The 24695-nt window shown below is 40.9% G+C and overlaps 1 protein-coding gene across 4 annotated transcripts in view; it reads left to right on the top strand.

Moving 5' to 3' along the window:
- BIN1 (bridging integrator 1) overlaps nucleotides 1-24695 on the top strand; it is a 2421789-nt gene that overhangs the window by 1646804 nt on the left and 750290 nt on the right. The window lies entirely within an intron of this gene.

The following is a 24695-nucleotide window of genomic DNA, read 5'->3' as shown; positions in this document are numbered from 1 at the left end:
GCCTAGGATGGCTTGAACTGCCAAGCCTACTGCAGTTCAATCAGCTAATAGTGGCACATAAAGTCCTTTACCAACCAGAAAAGACACCTGCACTAAAAAATATTACCAGCACCCGGCCACTGCGATCATCCACTAGACTCCTAGTTCAAACATACAAATCCAACTACTCAGCTGGGGACTCTCTGTTTGCCAACTCTGTTGGAAAAATATGGAAAATACTCCCAGCTGACTTGACCCTAGAGCCCTCACTAACTCAATTCAAAAACAAACTCAAGAAATACTTCAAAACTGATTGGGTATGTCCTTGCACTAACCCCGACTAGTGACCTCTCTACTTCTTAGGTGCCTTACCTTCAACTACTTCTAACTTTTTTCTACCACTCCATTTCAGGAAGGGTCAATTGTATAACTGTTGCTCAGTGTGTCTTAAACCTGACTGTAATGTTATGTACGTTTAACTTTGAAAATAATGTTATGTTTTGTAAAGTGTTTTATAATAAGTACTATATGCGCTAAATGCTGGTATTGCTTATGACTGTAATCTGCTTAAAACTAGCATTTACTAAATGTTCAATGTGTGTTATGTTGGAGCTTTTCTCCCCGGGCCTGTGCTGAAAATGGACATGTATCCAGTCGGACTATCCCGATCAACAAATGTAAAATAAAATAAATAAATAAATGAACCAGGAATGGGACTTCTCATCTGCATGTTTTGCATGGTGTATACTGTTCTATTAGCTGCCTGCAGCTGTGACTTTAACTTATGTTTTAAGCTTCCTTTTCCTTATTTCTAGATTCTTCTTCTAAAAGCTGACGGAGGCCAGTACCTTAAAATTTTCTTATCAAAAGTACCTTTTTCCAGAAAGTTTAATGTTATCTTTCTTGTGAGCTGACCATTTTACGAAATACAGCTGTCTCTTCCATAGTTATTAGTCCCATACTAGCTCTTTTATAACACTTGTACTGGTGCAGATTATAAAAACCCAGTCTGATACCAAAGGGATAGACCTGCGACTATAATTAGGATCACTTACATTCTAAAATGAAGGAATCCTTTCTGATCCTTTACTTTATATTTGATTAGAAACTGATCTTACTCCATCTTTCTTATAAGGAAACTCAGTATTTGTGACAAGAATACTCCAACCTTATTAGCACACACTTATACCTAAAGTTACTATAGGTGATTGTACATGCAATCAATTTACCAGATGCATGCAATTTACCCACTCACATTCAATCAAAACTAGTAAAGAAAGTTTTAGTAAAGCATGCCTGTAGAGAGTTTAGACTGTGCTGAGATTTTAAAATTGTGTATTGATACACCAGAAACTTGCCTGACTGAAAATCTGTCTCTCTTTTGGGCTCAATGGCAGTTTCTAATGCGGCAGCAGTAGCACACAAACAGCTCGGAACTCCACCAAACGATTAAGGGATCAAGTAACTTTCATACAAGATAGTTCAGCAGAGAATAACAGTCTCCTTTATTGCACAGAGAAGCAAATGCACGGGAGACTAGAAAATACTTACTTTCATTAAAAGCAACATTACTGTAGTAATCATAGAACAACTGCTGATTAATTAAAAATGTACACTACAGCACGAATTTTGCTAAGTTCTCTTGGCTGCTTATTTATGACATTCCATATCTGGCATGAGTTCTGAATTTCATGATAGAACTTTCTGCTCAGAATAAATCTTATATTTTTTAACCATGTCAGCACTTGCTAATATTAGGGAGGAAGAAATCAACAGATACATCCTGAAGAACATTCAAGATTTCATTCTGCTTATGAAAGTGCAATAAAAGTGAAATGTACATACTAACATTATCCCTATTCTGTATTTCTTACCCTTCACACAAGTAATGGACTTAATCGTATTATAAATTATTTCTCTTTTTCGAACAGTGTAGCGAACAAACATAGTGAACTTACATTTTTATTAAAACAGAATTAATATAAATTTGCATTTATTGAAGCCTGGAACACATGTAGCAGCTGTTTTCTGGGATATTTTAAATATGAATGCATTTGACAGGGGAAGGGAGTTGACTTTGCTCTCACACTTTCTAAAAATCCGACTTCCAGTTATTTTATCTCTGTTACAATATTCAGTACTTCAAGTACACTTGGCTTAAACTTTGATTTTTATTTGTTAGTAGCTGCTTTTTGGCAGCCAGCAGAATTAAACTTAACAAAACCTTACAATATCTACGCAATTCAGATCCTATATTGCAGCTGAAAAACTAATTTCCTTGTTTATACCTATTTGCTCACTCAATATTTCTGACAGTGTACTCTGTAGGGAATTTTTAAAGTCTGTCAACTTATTACACTCCCAAAACATATGTTCACGGTTACCTCTTTCTTCCTCGTCACACTTCCACTGTTTGTCATCTACCTGAGGAAAAATTCTTTGGAATCATCTTGGGGTATAAAAATATCTCTGCAACACTTCCAAGCAAAAATCCTAAATCTTCTAGATGTTGCACATTTGTGAGCCATACGTATGTCCTGCCATTGCTTCCTTGTGAATTGCTTATCCATTCTCTCTTCCCTGTCTTTTTTAAGCTCTTGCGATTGATGGCCATAGTTATCTTGCAATATTTTATATGGTCTACTACTATCCCTTGCTAACAGCAGTTTCTGTTCTAACTTCAACTACCTGCTCTACCAGAGCAGGTTTTTACTCAGGATTTGCTGATCCCTTTCTCTTTACCTCTACTCTGTCGGGTCTATATCAGAACATCGAAGTATTAAAACTTCGAATGTTCTGATATCAAACACTATTCAATGAATGCTAAGAATAGCAAAGCTGCAGAACAGCAAATTCTTTCCTCGGGAAATAATTTGATTGGCCGTTTCTTTGGCTTCGCTATTCTTAGCGGTGTGGTGGAAAGTAACGGGTTGGGTTCAGGTAAGTGTGCAATTGTTTGTATGTTAGGATTAGGGGCGGGTTAAGTGAGTTAGGGTTAGGGCATGGGTTAGGAGTGTGTGCGATAGTGACAGACTTTAGGGTTATGGGCAGTTTAAGTGAGTTAGGGCGCAGGTTGGGTGAGTGTGCGATAGTGACGAACCTTAGGGTTAGGGTTTGGGTTAAGTTAAGTGGGTAGATAGTAGTGTATGTTTAGTTTAGTGTAGCGTCAGATGTAGGAATTTAAGTATATGTGTGTGGTTGCTGTTTGTTTGATGTGCTTAAGTTGTGTGTATTGCTGTTCTGAATGTTCGATATTTTCATGCTTAGATGTTTTGGTGCCGATGAAATAGCGCTCACTATTTTCATCTTTCGATAACATGATATAAATACTCTCTGTCACCTTGTTTCCTTTGCCATTTTTTTTGCAGTAAATTCCAACCCCCTTACCCATTCTCTGTATCACTAATTGTAGGCATCCTATCTGCAGAATCTCCTTTATTCATTCTCGTGTTGGTTTAGTTTTTAGCATACTTTCTGTTACTGTGTAAATATAATATTCTGTATGGATATTATTATTTTCCTTAAGAATCTGCATCCTAAATCCCACTGTCTCTGTCTTGAATTTTTTACCTGTATCTTCCCTTTCTACTTTGAATTATAGCTTTCTGTTTGTGTGCTTGCTTCCCCTTGACAAAATCACATTGATCCATATATATCAGTTTTGGCAGCACCTTTGCCATTCTTTTGTTGTTGTAGACATAAACACTTTTTAATTATGGTCTAAAATTGAAATGGGCATATATGAAGCAGGGACTGGTGGGTCTTTACCATCTTTAGGTATTACAGCCACCACAGCTTTCTGCCAGGATTTTGATGCTTTCCCTCTTTTTAAAATAGTATTAAATAAAACCTTCCAGCTCTTTTATCAATTTCTTCCCTCCTAACATCCAAACTTCCTCTACAGTACCATCTATTCTTGGAAACTTTCCTGCAGATTGATTCGACATCACTGTTTTTATCTCATCTCTTCCTACCTTAACTAGGACAAACACAAAAACCAAGTCTCAGCCACTGATAAAGGTAACTGCCAAATAAGCACCGAAAATTCAAAACATAAAAAGTGGCAGGAACACCACAACTTCACACAGTAAAAATGTCTATTTGTAAAAATGTCTATTTGTAAAAATGGACCAGATAAGTGCTTTCACATTGTAAAACCAACACTTCTTCCGATCATAAAAACACAAAATCACAGCTCAGTTTAAAAACAGTTAGATGTTCAATCAGCTATGTTAATTCATCACTTCATTAAACCAATTTCCTCCCTTTCAATATAAGTTTTAAAGGGACACAAGCTTTAATACCAGGATGTTTATCAGCCTGTAGCCTCAAGATCCATTTAAGTTCAACTGTTTCAGTATAGTTAGTGAGATCACCCCCCCACCCCCCCTGGTGACCCACATGCACTATTTGTAGTACTCTAAAAACAAAATCATGTCCAACTTTTTCTTTAATATGTTTAGCTAGTGCATTGTTCATATTGCAAGTCCTAATCTCATAAGAATGACTACAAATGCTGTCTTTTAATCTCTTGTTGGTCTTACCAACATAGAATCCTGTGCAGGACTTGCATGTGGCTAAATAAATTGCATTTGCTGTACTATAATCTGCATAAAATCTGGGACTAAAAATATATTTCATCCGTGGATGTTTAAACACTTGTTCATGTGAAATATATGTGCAGGCTCTGCAATGCCTGCAACTGTATGTACCAAGTCTGGCAGATAGCAAGTTACTTGACCTAGTATTACAATTCCCTGTGCACAGTAGTCTTTTCAAATTTAAAGAATTTTTATACATAAAAGAGGAATTGTTCCCACCTATTTCAGCTGTCTTGTTGTCACTTATGTGTATTCCCCATTTTTTGTATAATATTACATACAGAGCCTACATCATTTGTGTACTTCAAACCAAATCTGAGTTTACTGACAAAGACAGCTGAATAATTATGTATAAATGTTTAACAATTCTTTAAATTTGAAAAGACTTCTGTGCACAGGGAATTGTAATGCTAAGTCAAGTAACTTGCTAACTGCCAAACTTAGTAAGTACATAGAGTTGCAGGCATTGCAGAGCCTATACATATATTTCACATGAACAAGTGTTTAAACATCCACATGTTTAGCCATGTGCAAGTCCTGTACAGGAGTCTATGTTGGTAAGACCAACAAGAGATTAAAATATATAATTTTTGCTCATTCTTATGAGATTAGGACTTGCAATATGCACAATGCACTAGTTAAACATATTCAGGAGCGGCCTTTTGTCAACTGGTACCCTAGGCAAAAGGGCTCCACGGCGCCCCCCACCACACCATCTGGTGCCCCCATCCTAGTCTCCCTACACCAAATAAATACTGGAAAAGTGCCCCTACTAGAGCGGCGCCCTAGGCGGCCACCTAGTTGTCCTATGCCTAAGGCCGGCCATGAACATATTAAAGAAAATGTTGGACATGAGTTTGTTTTTAGAATACTACAAATAATGCATGTGGGTCACCGGGGGGGGGGGGTCTCACTATCTATACTGAAACAGTAGAACTTAAATGGATCCTGAGGCTACAGGCTGATAAACATCCTGGTATTAATGCTTGTGTCCCTTTAAAACCAGTACTGAAAGGGAGGAAATTGGTTTACTGAATTGATGAATTAACATAGCTGATTGAACATCTAACTGTTTTCTAACTGAGCTGTGATTTTGTGTTTTTATGATCAGAAGAAGTGTTAGTTTTACAATGTGAAAGCACTTATCTGGTCCATTTTTACAAGTAAATATTTTTACTGTGTGAAGCTGAGGTGTTCCTGCCAATTTTTATGCTTTGGATTCCCACCTTAACTGCTAATTGTTGAACATCATCTTTCTCTAACCTTGGTATACATAAGTCTTCCATAAATATTTCCATTTGTGTTTTTTCTTGATTTCCACCTTCCTCTGCTTTATACAAATTTGCATAAAATTTCAAAAATATGTCTAATACTTCTACAGTATCTCTAGTTATTTTTTTTTTTTGTTATAGGCTTCCTGTGTTTAGCGACAACCCTTTCTACCTCCTGTTGTTTAAGTCATTGTGCTTAAAGATTTGTTCTCTGAAATTATTATCAAAAAACAGTTGCTTACCAGCAGTCTTTATAAACTCATACATATTATACCATGACCCCCCAAAACGTGCACGCTGATTGGCCAGCGTGCACATTGTAAATCGAGTTATACTAATGGAAAAAGGTCCGGTCGCCCGGACTTTTTTCCATTAGTATAACTCTACTAAAACACTGTCTCGCTATGTTAAATGGGTTTAACATGGCGAGACAGCTTTAAAATAAGCAACGGAGATCTCCGTTGCTTATTTTAAACTGTCTCATGCTAAACCCATTTAGCATAGCAGACAGGTTTAAAAAGCAATGGAGAAAGCAAGATCTCCGTTGCTTTTTCTGTTCACTATGTTAAATGGGTTTAACATAGCGAGACAGTTTTAAAATAAGCAACAGACATCGCCGTTGCTTATTTTAAAACTGTCTCGCTATGTTAAACCCATTTAACATAGCGAAAACAGTAAAAAAAAAGCAACGGAGATCTTGCTTTCTCCGTTGCTCACAGCTCTGATGTACTGCGCGCGCGCAGTACATCAGAACTGCCGCGGATGCCAGACATCTGCGGAAGGGCAGTAAACAGGCATTATACTATGCCATTATTTAAGAAAAGTAATAGTTTCTTTTCTTAAATAATGTCATGGTAATAGCAGTAACCCACTTCTGGGTGTGGGTAATGCTGTATTTACCCACGGTTGGCTTTGTTTGGTCCCTCGGGCTTCGCCCTCACGACCAAACCACGCCAACCGTGGGTAAATCCAGCATTACCCACACCCAGGCGTGGGTTATTGCTATATTATACAAGTGCTTCCTTATTTTCTCATTAGCACACTTCATTTGCACCTCCTCTTGTTCTGTGAGATCCCCCTTATTCTGCTTTAACCTTTGTCAAGTCCCTCTAAATAATTGTCGTTACTACTTAACCATTTCTGTTTTTGTTTATTTTACACTGTATTAAAACTCAACTTTTATTTTATCCCATTCACTAGCTAGAACTTCTGGAGAAATTTCAGTCTTCCCTAATAACTCACAAATGATTTGCATCATCTATCCATTAAATTCCTCTCTGTTTAACATGTCAGTGGGAAGGTGCCAGTGTCACATTTGTGCTTCATTATCCTGCATTTTTATTTTAGTTATTATTGGCACATGATTTGAAATAGTTGTTAGATGTGTGTTGAAGCTTTCAATTAAATGCACATATTCCTGTGAAAAATAACTTCTATCTAGTCTAGACCAGTTATTATATGTTGGGGAATAATATATACAGTCCTCCTGAGCTCCTACATCTGGTATACAAAGTATTTTCATAAATGTTTTCAGAAGTCTATCCTGTTTTGTTATATATAAGCAATAACCGATGATGTGATGTGGTATATTGAAAATTTAACCATGGTTGGTGTGGTTTAATCATGAGGGTGAAGCCCGAGTGATTAAACAAAGGCAACTGTGAGAAAATCTTCAATATACCACAACCACGGAGTCAGTTATTGCTATTATACAATGACATTATTTAAGAGGGAAAAAAACTTACTTTTCTTAAATAATGTCTTTGTATAATGGTGGATTACTGTTATTCTGCCAGTTGTGGTATACTGCTCCTTCATTTTGATGTACTGCGTATGCATATGGGGCTTGCATTCCCATGCATACCCAGCATATCAATGCTTTGAAATGGAAGCAACGGAGAAAAGAAAGTCTCCGTTGCTCTGTTTTCTCTCTCTCTCTCTCTCTCTCTCTCTCTTTTTTTTTAATTGTAAAAAAATAAAAAGGTTTTGGGGCACTTTATACCAGCGGATAAAAGTCTGGGTGACCGGACCTTTTTGCGTTGATATATTGTGGGATTGTGGGATTTACAACGGGCATGCTGGTTGGGCTGGCCCATCAGCATGCACGCTTTTGAATGTTAATAGGGAGTCATTGCATAAATTCCCTTCTAGGTCCTTCAGATACGTTGTTACTGTTGCAAATTAAGTTTCAGTCCCCACCAATAAGTAATATTCCCCGCTGAAAGCTGATTATTTCTCCCAGAATATTCTTAAGCTCCATAATAGCAGTTTTAGGTGGAATATAATACATGCAGGTGTAATCCTCCTTCATTGCCAGCAGTCCCTTACTACAGCAAATCTACCATTACTGTCTTTTTCTATCACTGTTAGAGTTCCTCTAGCAATTAGTATGAGTACCCCCCTTCTATTTTGTCTCTGATATTTTGCCAAATATCCCTCCTGTAATCCTTCTTTATCAAATTCAAATGCTCATTTCTTTCCAAGTTTGTCTCCATTGCTGTTTGCACTGTGCATTTCTTAGTATAATTCACTGCTCTTTCTTTCTTATCTACACCTGTGAGGCCATACACATTCCAAAATAATATGTTTAACATAGCCATTATGATAAGAAGTTATTAATCTGATATTGTTAATCCTCGTTCATTCCTTACGCATGGGTATCGGTTTCGAGCTCTGAACCGAGCCGGCCATTTTCCAAGCTCGCGTCAGCTTCGAACTCTCGAGCTAAACACTTACCCACAATTCCCCTCTCCCTGTTACCTCAGATTACGTTTGCCCGGTTGTGTCAAGCTACTTCTCTTGACCTAAGTACAGTCAATTGTTGTTTAATTACTTTACAAATTTCTTTTCTGTCAGAAAAGTTGATTTTTTTATTGTCTCTTGCCCTATCGCATATTGCATCCATAATTTCCTCAGGTTTTTTCTGTCCTTTACTTACACTTTTTACTGGGAGGTAATTTTCTCCTTACCATCATTGGTAATCCTTTTCCCTTTCTCTTTCATACCTTCGGGTACTACCTTGTACCATTGTTGGTACTTTTCTATTTGTTAATATGGCAGATAAAAAGGATAGCCCGGGGTATAAGCAGTGTTCTGATTGTGGACACAAACTGCCTTCTTCTGATGCATACTCTTTATGTGTTTATTATTTGGGAGCTTCCCATTTATCTGTTGAACCACTTGTACTATTTGTGAGAACGTTTCTAGTAGAACTTTGTTAGAAAGGAAAAACAAGCTGATACTGAATGGACTTCTAAAATCTCCCTTTTCAGAGGCTATTTCTGGGTCAGAGGTCTCAACCCCTCCTAAAGCCCATAAGAAAATGGATGTTTCTACTAAGGCTAAATCCTTGCCTTCATCCCCGGCTGGGGACTCTCACCAACCAAAATCTAAAAAGGCTAAAATTTTGGCTCCGGAGCTCTCTGTCAGCCCCAGTGCTTTTGGTGCCCAGACCTTTGGCACCGAGGCCTTCGACTCCATTAGTGATTTTGGCTCCGTCCTCTCCTGCAGCCTTCTACATATTGGCACCAAGGGGCTCCTCAGTTCAGACCATTACCACTGTATCGGCACCGACCGTTCAGTCGGCGCAGACCTTGACCGCGTTGGCTCCGAGATCATCCTCAGAACCGAGGCCTTTATTGTTGACTCCAGTTTTGTTGGTTCCAGCTTCGGCACTGACAACCACTTCGACACCCATCCCTGTGTCAGTGCATAGTGTCATCGGCACTGATGACTTCTTCAGTGCAGACTACAGTAGTTCTGCCTTTCTCGGCACTTTTGTCCTCGGTGCAGTCAGATGAGATTGGCACCGTGTCTGCCTCTTTTGTGGACAGGCCTGTTTTTCCCTCGGTCTCTGTGAGGTCCACTAGAAGTCTTTCTTAACATGATGTGTTGTGTCTTGTGGACCAGGCATTCTTGGCCAGAGGTATTCCACCCCCCAGGAACTGTCCTTCCTTGGGAGGTGATCACCCATCTCCAAAGACACCTTCTTATTCTCCTCCTTCATTGCCTTTGAAGTCCATGGATATAGTATAGTCTTCCCCTTCTGCGGTTCCCTTTATGGATCTCACTAAGGAACCACAGTTGCCTTCGTGGCAGGAAAGTTTTGCTATGACCCAGGATGTCAACTGTGACCCGCATAGCTTGCTGCTCCACAGCCATCCAGGGACTCCGAGTCGGCAGGCTGAGCCACTTAGGGGAGGAGTGCCCCCTGTCCTAGACATACACTCCTCTCCAGGTGGACCAGCCTTCCAACTGATGGAGAAGGCTTTTGCTGCAGCTGGTGATACCGGACTGTCTATACCTCCGCCTTCCTCTGGTACACTGGTTTTACAAGTCGCACCTAGCGGACACCGGGCCTCAGGACATATTCCCTCAGGAATCCCCCGTTCCATTGTCTTCTCCAGCTTCTCCCGCTGAGGAGGTCCACCGGAAAAGTTCATGTAAGAGGAAGCACATGGACTCCACAGAGGAGTCCCTCACCGAAGACACAGATTTTGATGAGGGGGAAGGATCCCCTCGGTCACCCTCTGAGGTATCCTTTGGCGATATCCTTGAAATCCTGAAACAGAGACATGACTGGCAGATCTCTAATCTGACCCCTGAGGAATCTGTGTTCCTGTAGGGCTTTCGAGCCTGGCCCCCAACCTCCTGGGTTACTCCACCTGCCGATTAACTTGTCAAGTTCATCGTGCAGCGTGCTTGGAAGGCCCCTGATACTGTTAAAGCTATTTCCTGGATCCCAGATAAGATATTGTCCTCTCCTGCTTCAAATCCCCATTGGTCCAAAGGTCTTCCTGTAATGCTTTGGTGGTGGAGGCCACAACAAAAAATGATCTGGCAGAAGAAGAAAGCCAGACTCCCCATCTTCCTAACAGAGAATCCCGGGCCCTGGACAGAATAGGGAAGGCTTTCGACACCATCCCCCACTCTGGAATTATAGATAAACTCACTAAACTAAGTATAAATCCCTATCTCACAAGATGGGTTGCCAACTGGCTCACTGACAGAACCCACACTGTGAAAGTAGCAGACTCCAAATCCGACTTTAGAACAGTGACAAGTGGAGTTCCACAAGGTTCAGTCCTGGGTCCTCTCCTGTTTGGTATCTACTTCTCTGAAGTACAGGCTAACACAGAAGGTCTTTGGCTAACAAAGTTCACAGATGACTTCAAACTAGGAGCCATAATTGAAACTCCTAACGATGTGGACATCCTACAAAAGGGCCTCACTGAGACAGATGCCTGGTGTCAAAGCCATGGCCTCAAGCTCGGTGCCAAAAAGTGCATTGTCATCCCCTTTGGTATAAACTCTGTACCCATGAACTACAACATAGGCGGTAGTATACTTAACATCGAAAGTGTGATAAGAGACCTTGGGACACAGGTGGACAGTAGTCTCTCCTTTGATAATCACATCGCCACAGTAGTCAGGAAATCCTTCTACATGGCACACCTCATCACAAAAGGTTTCTCATCCAGAAAAAAAGAGGTCATTGTTCCCCTCTACTCATCACTCATTAGACCCATTATAGAGTACAACGGCCCTTTTGGTACGTACCTCACAAGACATCTACAACAACTGGAAAGGCCGCAGAAATACCTCACAAAGAGGATTACCGGCCTCAAACAGATGCCCTACGCAGACCGTCTCAAAAAACGCCAGCTTTACTCCATCACATATCGCCTACTCAGAGGTGATCTCTGCCTAACATACAAAGCTATGTCAAACCCAGAGCTGTTGGACATGCTCTACTTAAAGAAATCCCAATCCCTCCGAGCTACACGCTCTAGAGACCTAAACTTTGTCACCACAATAAACAGAACATGCCAGAGGGATAGATTCCTGTCCCAGAGACTTCCCATACTCTGAAATAAACTACCTATCTATATCAAACAAAGCTCCTCATTAGCACTCTTCAAGACAAATCTTGATGATTGGATGGGAAATAGGAAATTCACCACCTCTGTGGCTCTGCTCAACAGTGGCACTGGAAAATAATTTTCTTGGGTGGCAAAAGCCAGGGTACCTTTTTGGCTGGGCTTGTATAGGCCCCAGGGCCAATAGCCTAGTACCTACCTATGAACCTTTGCTTCCGCGACCTTTGCTATCAGGTCCCTGAATTATATTTTACATTTTACCAGGCTTCAAAGAGATCTGGTTTCTGAGCTCTCTGAAACCTTGGCTAGTGCAGTGTCTGATGAAGTCCGTGGCAAAGTGGCCTCTAAGCTGGCCACCATTGAGTCTATATATAACTCTTCTATGGGATTGATATCTCACGCATCAGAAGGAGCAGCTAGAGTGGCGGGTTCAGCTGTGGTATTGAGACGACACACCTGGATGCGCATGTGCAACTTCGCGGAACCTTTTAAGTCTTCCTTTCTTAATGCCCCCATTGAGCCCTCCACGTTGTTTGGGCCCAAAGGTAAAAGCACACTGGCCAGATGTGAACAAGACGTAAGACCCTTTCTGCTGTAGGTGTCCATTATTCTTCCCCTTAACGTGCTTTCTCCCGAAACCAAAAGAGTGGAAAGATATGGTTCAAGAAATCTCAGGGTCCTTTCCATGACACACAGGTCGAGTTCTCCCCCAGAGGCAGAGGAGGAAACTCACAGGGAAGACTCTCCTTTCAGGGCAGAGGGGGACCGAGTAACCAGGGTTCCAGGGATTCTTTCCCTGGTCAATCCTACCAGCGCTCCTGAAGAGCAGCCCATCTCCTTTCCTCTGGAGGTGGTTGGGGGATGTTTCTCCTTGTACCCTTCTGCGTGGCTAACCATCACCACTGATTCTTGGGTACAAAGGGTTGTAACCAGAGGTTATCATATCCCCTTCGATCTTTGTCCTGTTCCTTCAAAAAATCTTCCCGACATTCCACCCAGTCAAAGGGAAGAAGCAGCACTAGAGATAGAAATGCTGCTAAGAAAAAGAGCATCCAAATAGTCCCTCCAGACCAGATAGGATCTGGATTCTACTCACGACTGTTTTTGGTGCCAAAGAAAACCGAAGACTGGAGACCAATTTTGGATCTCAGTGTATTGAACAAGTTTGTGAGAGTACAAAAATTCCAAATGGTCAGTATACAGTCTTATCCTCTCATTTTTTGGAAAAAGATGATTGGATGTGCTCTATAGATCTTCAAGATGTGTACTACCACATAAAGGTGGCCAGGCCATCAAGAAGATTTCTGAGCTTCCTTGCGGGAGCCAGTCACTACCAGTTCAGAGTACTGCCCTTCAGACTGTCTACAGCCCCCAGTGTGCTCACAAAGTGCATGGCAGTTGTCACAGCTCACTTGCAACTTCAAGGATTCCAGATGTTTTCATACCTAGACGACTGGCTTATTTCCACCCCCACCAGAAACCTACTGGAAAAAGCCATGCCATACTCTCTCCTCGCTGCTCAAAGGCTAGGCATAACCATAAACTGGCAGAAATCCAATATCACCCCATCTCAGTCGACAGAATTCATAGGGGTTGTCTTGGACACAAAAAACTGCAGAGCTGCTATTCTAGAGCACAGAATTTTAAGGATAAAGCAACAACTAATTCCAATCCTTTCAAAGGAAAAATCCACGGCTCCCTCAGTTCTACAGCTGTTGGGTTCCATGGCAGCCTCCATCACCATTGTTCCCCTGGCCAGGTTTCACATGAGGCTTCTACAATGGCTACTGCTCACCCAATGGTATATTTTTCAGCATCCTCTTTCAGCCATGATTCGAGTAACCCACAGGTGCAAACAGGATTTAAATTGGTGGATGACACACAATCTCTCACAGTGGTCTCGCCCCTTTTCCCCCCAGCAACCCAAGGCCACAGTGACCACGGACGCCTCCCTGATGGGGTGGGGGGGCTATGTCAGTCCAAGGCACTTGGTCCCAACTGGAGGCCCATCTGCATATAAATGTTCTAGAGCTGAGGGTGGTGCTTCTGGCGTTGCAGGCATTCCATCCCCTGCTGCCATCTGGGACAATTGCAATTCAGTCAGACAACATGGCGGTGGTCTGGTACATCAACAAGCAAGGTGGAACCAAATCTTACCCCCTTTGTCGAGAGGCCATGAGAATATGGCAATGGGCGATGGCTACCAACTGTTTTCTTCTAGCAATGCACATTCCCGGGAGTTCCAACATGATAGCAGACAGACTCAGCAGGTGCATTCTGCAACTTCACGAGTGGTCTCTGAATCCCTTGATAGCAGCAGAGATCTTCCACCACTGGGGCCGTCCTTGCTGCGACCTCTTTGCATCCCCGACCAACTACAAATGCAGCAACTACTTTGCCCTGATTCCCCCTCCAGGACAGTCACCCAGGGACGCTCTAGTCCACAATTGGCCCTCAGGTATTCTCTATGCATTTCTGCCCTTTCCTCTCATTCCCCAGTTTCTAAAGAAAGCCTGGTGGTTGAAGAGCAAGGTAATCCTCATAGCACCATATTGGCCACGACAGATTTGGTTCCCATTCATTTGGCCTCACCTACTAGATAGACCATGGATTCTCCATCCAATCCCGGAGTTGATCTCACACCCGCAGAACCTGATTCATCCCAACCCGAACAGCCTGAAGCTAACGGCTTGGCTACTCCAATTCCCTTGATTGCCAGGCAGAATGATCTTTCTTTACCAGTATGTGATATTCTCATTGCTTCTCATAAGTCTTACACTAGAATTACTTATCTGAGCAAGTGGAAAAGATTTACCTGTTGGCTGAAAGATAAACAAGTAGACCCCTTTTCAGCACCAGTGTCGATAATACTAGACTATCTGGCCAACCTGTTTCAATCGGGTCTGTCGGCCTCTACCATTAGAATTCATTTGGCTGCAATTTCTAATTTTCATGAGGGTGTCCAAGATTCCTCTCTTATGTCCCATAAATTGTGCAAGACCTTCATAAAAGGTGTGAATCATCTGAAGCCACCTTTTAGAGAACCTATTCAACCATGGGATGTATCATTAGTTCTACAAGCTCTGACAATGGCACCTTTTGAACCAGCCTCTTCTTGCAACCTCAAGTATTTGTCATGGAAAACCTTGTTTTTTGGTCGCTATTACTTCTGCCAGACGTATTTCTGAACTTCAAGCTTTATGTGTCAAGACTCCATACTTGATTTTTCATAGAGATAGAGTGTCTCTGAGAACTAATCTGTCATTTCTGCCTAAAGTGATCTTTGAAATGTCAATTAATCAAGCCATTGAATTGCCAGTTTTCTTTCCCAACCATTCAAACAGAGGAGAGTATTGCCTACATACCCTAGATATACACAGACAAATCTGTTTTTACTTAAACAGGGCTAAACCCTTTCGTAAATCTGGCCAGTTATTTTTAGCCTTTTCTGGACCTAGATTAGGATCTGCTGTTGCTAAGGTCACATTAGCTAGATGGTTGAAGGACTGTGTGACCTTTATTTACACACAATGTAATATCTCGTTGCCTACTACCATGAAAGCTCATTCAACAAGGTCAGTGGCAACTTCTGCTGCCTTCCATGCCAGAGCTTCTTTACATGACATCTGTGCAGCTGCAACTTGGGCTACGCCTCATACCTTCATCATTCATTACAAACTGGATTTGGCCTCCAGGGGAAGAGCATCTTTCGGTTCTATGGTGCTCAGGAATGTCCTTCCATGAGAGCCTCCCAGGAATAGAGGTAGCTGGGGACTCTGTCCCATGCGTAAGGAATGAACGAGGATTAACAGTATCAGATAAAAAAGTTATGTCTTACCATAACATTCCTTCTGTATTGTTGATCCTCGTTCAGTCATTACGACCCTCCCTCCTTCCCCCTCCTGTGGTTTCTAGTGGATCTCACCATCCAGTTCTCTTAGGTTATTTGACCAGAGGTAGCCTCTACCTTCTTCAACTTGCAAACTCAATCTGGGGTAACAGGGAGTGGGGAAGTGTGGGTAAGAGTTTAGCTCGAGAGTTTGAAGCTGTCGCGAGCTTGGAAAATGGCTGGTTCGGTTCTGAGCTCGGAACTGATACCCATACATAATGGCTGAATGAGGATCAACAATACAGATGGAATGTTATGGTAAGACATAACTTTTTTTTCCATCCTATTATATATGGCAACTTTTTTAAATGACTTTTTCCAGCTTTTGTGTTACATGCAACTACTAATGTTTGCAGGTTGATCTTTTATACTGTTGCTTCTTGTCTTCTCCATTTGAACCAATGTCACATTTTATGATACCCTTTCTTTTAATAAAAACCTTCAAATAAACCCCTCATAGAACCTATTAACTTAAAAAAAACACAAAAACAATTGCGCATCTTCAAATTATGAGATTTAACCTTCTTGATAGGAGCAATTATTCCAAATTAACAGCTGTGCACACAAGAAGAAACTGTCCTAAAATTTATGTTATCCATCGTAAGATGTATGTTACAGCCTGTGCTGCTACTCACACTAATTACTGTCTGTTCTTGTCTTATCTTTATCACCTCCCATATATGAAAAACAACTTGTATGTATTCAGAAAATATTAACTTTTAGCCTTAAGAGAAAGTGCAATGGCTATCTTTAAATAAATCTAAATTCAGCATTGTTCTAGAAAATGCATTTTAGTGTTTTGTTACCAGAAAGGTTGCTAGCTCTTATTCACTTCCAATAATTTCAAACATTATTTTTTTACTGAATTGCGTGTCATTGTACCTTTTAATTTTACATTTCTCTCAGTAAACATTGTCTAGACCACTTGATTTATTGCCTTTATCTTTAGTCATTGTATTTCTATGGAAGCATAAGATCAAAATATAGAGCTGCCCTCAGCTGCAGATTTCTCAGCTGGCACTGAACATGTATTTGCTTAAAGAAAACTAGTTATTAACTGTGGTCTAAAATTTTTAAAACTTGTCATTATTAAGTCACACGGAGTAATCCAGACATTCACCTTTGCAAAAGTAAAAGAAAATATTTCAATTCCACACAAGGAATGAAAGTGCTTATTTTTTATTAAAATTCTTTGACTGCTTCCTGCGAACATTTTTTTACTTTTTCAGTTCTACATGTATTATAATCAGTGCAATTTTACACCACATACCCCACCCCTACAGTCCAAGATTACAGGCTGTTGACTTAAATATGCTTTTGTACAGCCTTTCTGCTCTTTTTAGATTTTAATACCTACATTTCTTAAAATTAAAAAAAGGAAAAAAAACATCTATTTGTTTTACTAATTTTATCACACACAGCAATCACTGAAAATATATTACTATATAACATGCATTTTATATCATATAATGTTTTATACAAGAACAAATATTTTTGCTAACAGTTACTTTTTCCTCTTTCTTCTTTTTTTTCTTTTAGTTTCCTTCCAAACATTAATGACATGAAGTGGGCCATATGCCTACCAGCCCCCAACAACTTTAACAAAGTCAGCAAAAATCCATTCTTTCTCAGCTACTTTTTCTTGTAAAACTATATTTCACAAATGTGATTGATGCTTTGTAGTCTCAGATTTATTCACTAATTTAAGCGTTACTTATCCTATTCTTCCTGTTCATTTCCATCTCCCAAACCTAGACTCCAGTTCAAGTCCAAGATACTCCCAACTGTTCTAGTCAACTACTGTGCTTTGTTTCTGTCTCTCAAACATTTTACTTTGGAACATTGGAAAAAGGTTTAACTGGCAAAGTCTCCCTATGAGCCTTACCACCAAAAGAACAAGAAACAGATTCCACGTCTGCTTGATGGCTCATCCCTTGTTGGGCAAACAATTTTATTTTCCCATTAGCATAGTCTGCATCAAAAATGAATCTGATCCTTCAGGAAAAAATATTCTAAAGACAGTTGGATACAGCATCTTGAATCTCACACCTGCCTGTCAAAATTCACTGATTGCTGGGATAATTTTACTTCTCTTCTGCATGGTGTACAGTGAATAGTCATTTTCCACAAACAGTCTACTGTCTCCAGTTTTTAATAATTTTCTCTTTCTGCCACAGTTTTGTCAGCATTGACTCTTTCTGCTGGTATGATTGTATTTTTGCTAATACATGTCTTGGCTGTTTTCTCATTGCTAGGTTTGGAATGTACACAAGCTGTGCCCTTTGAAATAACAAATCCTGCTGTGGAACTTCCAGTCCATTTACTTATTTTTGCTTTCATAAAATTTATTGAGTTTGTTCCTTCCATTTTCTCTGGTACAGCAGAAAACCTCAGGTTTTATCTGTGTGTTCTGTCCTCTAACTCTACCAAGTTTTGAAACATCTCTTCTTGAACAGTCTCATACTTAGCCAGTCTTTTCTTCATTTCAATCTCTGATTTTTGCAGTCTTGTCAGTTCATCTAATTAGCTTTTTAAATGTCTTCTATTTTCCCGTCATTTTGTTGTTTGAGTTGGCACACTCCTTCAATGTTTCATTTATTTTAATCAACTCTGAGTACATTTGACTTATTTTTACCTCTAGATTACTGGAAGTCTTACATTGCACCAAAGCTGGAGCTTACACTGCTTTTGCTGAACAGCTGCATGATTCTTCCCAGTCAGTGTTTTCTTTTCACCTTTTCTAGTCGATTTTCTTTTAGGCTCACTAATTGTATTCTTTGTTGGCATCCAGGCAGTGTACTTACTAGCCAGTAACAGAATATTACTGAAACAGGCAGAATTGCTGGTCTTTATCTATCACTTTCTTTTTTTTTTCACACTGGGAGAGCTGAAATTAAGGTGTTTTCTCAGTGTGTAACTATCGTTGAAAACCCCACGTTATGTTTATTCTTGTCTATGTATCAATACACACGAGTTTGTCTTTTTCGAACAATTATTTTTAGTATTACCAATAAAAAATTGTGTTAAAGGACTGTAGGCATCTAATTGCTTGTTACTGTAGCACTAACATGCATTCTTCTAAACATCCAGAGTCTGTAAGGTTCATGGATGAAATACCTGGATATCCAAAGTGTTTAGTATTGGGATATTTTAATTACTAATATATTATTTGGAAAGATTGTTCTGCTGCTTCTCATTTAGCTAAATATTTTTTAGAAATTATAACATTTCATGGTTTCACTCAATTGCTCAGGGACAGTAATAGGGAAGAAACATATTAGACTTGGTATCCGACATGAAACACATTTTTTAAACTTCAAAGTATGTGAACCATTGAAGAAATCAGATCATAATGTGGTTATATTTCTACTAGTAATATGTAAACAAGTATAATTTTCTTGCAAAAATTAAATTATGTTAAAATTAACTATGATCAAATAGAAAATAATTTACTCTGTATTGGTTGACCTCAGTTTGCAACAGCAATGAATACAATTACAGTTTTCATGTGTTGCAGACATTATTACTTATGAAATTAGAATTAACAGCAGTAACTAAACATAAACTAGTTTTTCCATGAAATAACAGAGCAGCAGTCCAATAAAATTATATTTATTTATTTAAGTTATTTATTGAGCTTTGTTTACTGGGAAAGTCCAACTGAAAACAGGTGCCAATTTTTCAGCAGAGGCCTGGAGAGAAAAGCTCTAAGGTAACAATTTTAGTGCAGTCAGTATTTACAGTAACAATTTTTATAATGCAGTGTCAGTGAATAAATAGCATAGTAGTCAGTGTAATAAAATTAGTATTGATATTCACTAGCATTAATATACAAGCATTGTGCTGAGAATTTACAGATGGAAGAGTGGTGTGTAAGCTAAGTAAGAGTAATTTAAGAAGTATATTAGAAGGAGGTATTAGAGGGATGAGCTAGTTTAAGTGTTAATAGAGAAGTAGTGATAGATTAGTCATTTGGTTGTGCGAATTGGGGGTAGTAGTTTAAGAAGTACAATAAAGTGAGGTATTAGAAGGGAGATAAGCAGGTTAAGTGATAAGAAAGGTGATGGAGGGTGTTAGATAGTCATGTCCCAAATGAGAAGCAGAGGGAAAAAACAGGAGGCAGAGAGGAAGTCTTTTAGTAATGGTTTGAAAAGATGAAAGTGTGAGATAGATCTGATTTGATATAGGAATTTTATTAAGTAATTATTACATTAATTATAGGAATTAATAAAATCAGAGGTATTCTTGTTGATGAAGTATATAAAGAGAAATAAATCCAAGTAAAATGATAAACTACAACGTCAAATTAAAAATGAGAAAGGTAATTTTGAGATGAGGCTTGCAGATGAAAACAGAAAGGAGTATTGTAACATTATAAAACATCCAACAATTCAGGAATAACTCTCACTTTAGTGGAACATTCATTAACTGACCCTAATTTAGCAGCCAATACATTTAATGACCACTTTAATAATGCAGTTAATGACAGTAATATGCAAAAAATATTGGGTGAGATGCCAAAAGAATTGCTCTGAGTGCAAGTCTGTCCTTTTTCCAAAAGATTTGTTCTCAGTATAAGTGACTTACTTCAGTGTAATGCATATCTATAGATTGACTTACACCAGGGGGCCAGCTTCCAAAAGACCTGCTCTCAGTGTAAGTGGTCACATACACTGAGATCAAGTCTTTTGGAATCTGGCCAATTGTCTTAACTAATCTATATCCAATTGATACTTATCCTAAAGGACTCGGTGAACACTGACTACAAAAAAAGTTAAGAAAATACGTCTACAGGCTGAGATAATTTACATGCCATCATGTTGTCAACCCCTAAGCCTGATCCAGGTCAACCGTTTTGTCCTCTTTTTAATAAATTACTCACGACAGAGACTGTTTCAGAAGTATGGAAATAAGAAGTTATGTACCTACCATAACGTTCCATGTTAGTTGTCTTCTTCTCGCCTTCTTTCTTGCTGGTTGGGTTCGGAGCCGATCCTCGACTCCGACTCGGCCATCTTCAAAAGCTCGAGAGCTGCTTACTGGCTCGAGGCCCCCCTATATCCCATGATGCCTGGCTCTAGATACCCAGATCTCATTTGGTAAGTCTAACTGCAGACATAATAATAATAATAATAATAATACAGGAATCCTATCCTAGAATGCATAAATCCTACTGGAGAGACTGCTCGTCAGCAAGGAATACCCAGAGAAGACTCAGCCAGTGAAAGAAAACATAAGGAACTCTTCTCAATCTACTAGGATAGGGGGATGGAGGGTGGGACGCAAGAAAGAAGGCGAGAAGAAGACAACTAACATGGAACGTTATGGTAGGTGCATAACTTCTTAATGTTAAGTTGTCTATCTTGCCTTCATTCTTGCTGGTTGGGACAGCGTCCCTAGCACCTCAATCCTGGATGGCTCATCGGAACAGACTCTTCAGAACAGTGGAACCAAAATCAGCTCTACTTCTGGAGGCTACGTCACGCTTATGTGAAATGAAAGTATGAGGATTGGCCCATGTAGCTGCCGCACAAATAGTTTCCATTGGCAATCTTGCTTGAAAAGCCACTGAAGTAGCTGGAGCTCTAGTGGAGTCACCTTTTGGTTTAGCAGGAAGCTCTTTATTCCTTATTTGATATATCAATGTAATAATAAAAGTCAACCACCTAGATAAAGTTACTTTGGATACTGGTAGACCTTGTTTACCCTCAGCATAGGACAGGAACAGCTGGTCTGATTTTCTAATTTGCTTAGTTCTATGCAAGTAAAAACGTAACTGTCTATGAACATCCAACTGATGCAATTTGTACTCCTCCTTGTTGGAATAATTTGGAAAAAACACAGGGAGATCAATAGACTGATTCAAATTATTCTCAGAAGAAACCTTTGGAAGGAAGGAAGGATTAGTCCTGAGAGAGACTCTGTCATTGTGGAAAACTAGATAGGGAGGGTGAACACAAAGAGCCTGAAGTTCAGAAACTCTTCTGGCTGAAGTAATCGCAACCAGAAGAAGGGTTTTCCAAGAAAGAAACTTCAAAGAACAAGAAGCTGCAGGTTCAAAAGGGGGCAATATCAGGGAAGCTAAAATCAGATTTAGATCCCACGGAGGCGGGGGATCTCTCACTGGGGGCCTGAGTAAAGTAGTCCCTTTGAGAAAAGCTTTACAAAGCTTATGGGACATAATACTAGTATCTGATAGGCCAGTATGAAAATTTGAAATTGCAGCTAACTGAACTCTAATTGTGGCAGCAGAAGGTCCATCCTGAAAAGGTTCTGCTAAAAAATCCAAAATATGATGCACAGGGGCTGAAAAGGGATCTATATTTCTAGTCTCTGCCCAGAAAGAGAAACGCTTCCACTTACTAGCATAAGTCTTCCTAGTGGTAGACTTATGCGATTATAAGATGATTTCACGGACCGAGTGGGAGATGTTCGGGAGCCTGGCTAAGGTCGGAAGTGGAGCAACCAAGCAGTGAGCTGGAGAGATTGAAGGGATTGGTGCAGCCCGCCCGATTGATGGATCAGGAGGTCTGGAACTGGATCCAGGGACCATGGCTGCTCCAGAAGGTGATGATGCAGGAACGGGAACCAAATTTGTCGAGGCCAGTAAAGGGGCAATGAGGATCATCTTGCAAACCAATGCAGTAGCTTTCTGTATTAGTTTGGGAATCAGGGGAAACGGAGGGAATGCATAAAGAAGTCCCTGAGGCCAATCGTAAATTAGAGCGTCTCTGGGAGAGTGTCCGGGAAGAGGGATAAGAGAGAAGAAATTGTTGCACTTGCTGTTGAATGGGGTGGCAAAAAGGTCGCAGCAAGGCTGACCCCATTTGCGGAAGATTTGGTCCACCACTGTCTGATTGAGAGACCACTTGTGAGGCATGAGTATTACTCTGCTCAGCCTGTCCGCTATAACGTTGGATTTCCCAGGGATTTGCACTGCTATCAGAAACCGTTGGGAAGAGATCGCCCATTGCCAGAGTCTGAGTGCTTCTCGACATAGGGGGTAGGACCTGGTTCCGCCCTGCTTGTTGATGTACCACACTACCGACATATTGTCTGTTTGAATTGCAATGGTCCTGGTGGGAAGAGAGTTCTGAAGAGCTTGCAACGCCAAAAGCATGGCCCTCATCTCCAAGACATTGATATGCAGATGGTACTCGTGAGGCTGCCAGGTGCCTTGGACTGTTCTGCCCTGAAAATGACCCCCCCACACCTGATCAGGGAGGCATCCATGGTCACCGTAGCCACTGGAGGAGGAAGAGCAAATGGTCTGCCCTGGGGTACTGATGGGGAAACCATCCACCAAGCAAGTTGGTTTTTGCATGTCTGTGTGATCGTTATCTTGTGAGACATTGGAAGTTGCTGGAAAGACCATTGGGTGAACAGCATCCACTGAAGAAGAAAACGAGCAAGGGGAACTAGTATGATAGCCGCTGCCATGAGACCCAAGGTTTTTAGGACGAATCTGGCCTGAATTTTTTTGCATCCTAATAAGACCTGCACATGAAATGTCTAACACTCTGTCTAATGGCAGTCTCGCTGACATGTTCTTTGTATTTAAGTTTGCGCCTATAAAGGTAATAGATTGACAAGGCGACAATGCAGACTTTTCGAAATTTATTATGATGCCTAGTTTGGAGCAAGTTTGGATGGTGTAGTCTCTGGCTCACAGCATGTGATGCCTGGTGGTTGCAGTAAGGAGCCAGTTGTCTAAATATGGAAACACCTGGAATCCTTGCCGTCTCAGGTGAGTGGTAACTACTGCCAAACATTTGGTGAACACCCTGGGGGCTGTGGTAAGACCAAAGGGCAGAGCTCTGAACTGATGATGACTGGCTCCCAGCCGGAAGCGGAGGAATCTTCTGGAGCGTCTGTCCATTTTGATATGGTAGTACGCGTCCTGAAGATCTATGGAGCACATCCAATTGTCCTGACCCAGAAAAGGTAAAAATGGACTGTAGCGTGACCATCCAGAACTTCTTTCTTTGAACAGACCTGTTTAGTCTGCTGAGATCCAGAATGGGTCTCCAGTCCCCTGTCTTTTTTGGTACCAAAAAGAACCTTGAGTAAATTCCAGATCCTTGCTGGTCTGCTGGGACTGACTGGATGGCTCTTTTTCTTAGCAGTTTTGAAATTTGAACTGCTTGATCCCTTAGATTGGGTGGAACATCTGGAAGGGATTTGTTGGGAATGTGTGGCGTGCGAAGGAAGGGGATTTTGTAGCCTTCGGATATGATGGACAGTACCCATTTGTCTTGTGTTATAGTTTGCCAGGCTTCTGGGTACAGCAACAATCTTCCCCCGACTGCCTCCGAAGGTGGACAGCTGGGCAGCACTTCAGGGATGCTGGAAGGGCTTGTCAGAAAAAGATTCTCTTTGTCCCTGATTTTGCGGACCCCCTCTGCCCCTAGGGCGGCATCTATTGTTGTTTCCTTCTCTGTCCCTGGAGGGGAACTCTCCACGTGTGTCAGGCATGGCTCCCTGGGGTTTCCAGAACCACATTTTCCCACTCTTCTGACCCTTGGGATACGGTCTTGGAGTGGAAAAATGGACTCCCACAGCAGAGATAGTCTTGCCTTCCTGCTCACACCTGGCAAGGGTATCCTTCACCTGTGGTCCAAACAGAGAAGACCCATCAAAGGGGGTGTTGGTGAAAGACGCCCTGAAGGGTTCCGCAAAGTCCAAGCGTGCCTCCTCAAAGCCACGCCTGTGCCTGCGGCCCTACTCGCGCCGTCAGCTGCATAAGAGATGAGCCGAATGGAGGAGTTTACTACCGAATTAAGAGTTGCCAGCTGGGAGGCAACCTTAGCTTGGGCCCCCGCAGCTGATGGATCTTGAAGGGCATCTCCTAGCTCTTTAAGGAGATCCCTTTGAAGGTGGGTAAAGTGGCACAAATAGTTCAGAGACCTCATGGAGAAGGTCGCTGAGGAGAACATCCACTTCTCATATCTGTCCATCGTCCTAGATTCCTTATTAGGGGGATGGACAGACGAAGAAGTTTCAGCCAACTCCTTTTTAGTGGCCGCTGCTACCACCATGGTATCAATGGGAACACTCTTGGTCAGAAATTGCTTGT

The sequence above is a fragment of the Protopterus annectens genome, chromosome 2.part0 (assembly GCF_019279795.1).
Source record: "Protopterus annectens isolate FY-2018-M chromosome 2.part0, PAN1.0, whole genome shotgun sequence".
Lineage (NCBI taxonomy): Eukaryota > Metazoa > Chordata > Ceratodontiformes > Protopteridae > Protopterus > Protopterus annectens.
This window is presented reverse-complemented; position numbering and strand designations above follow the sequence as displayed.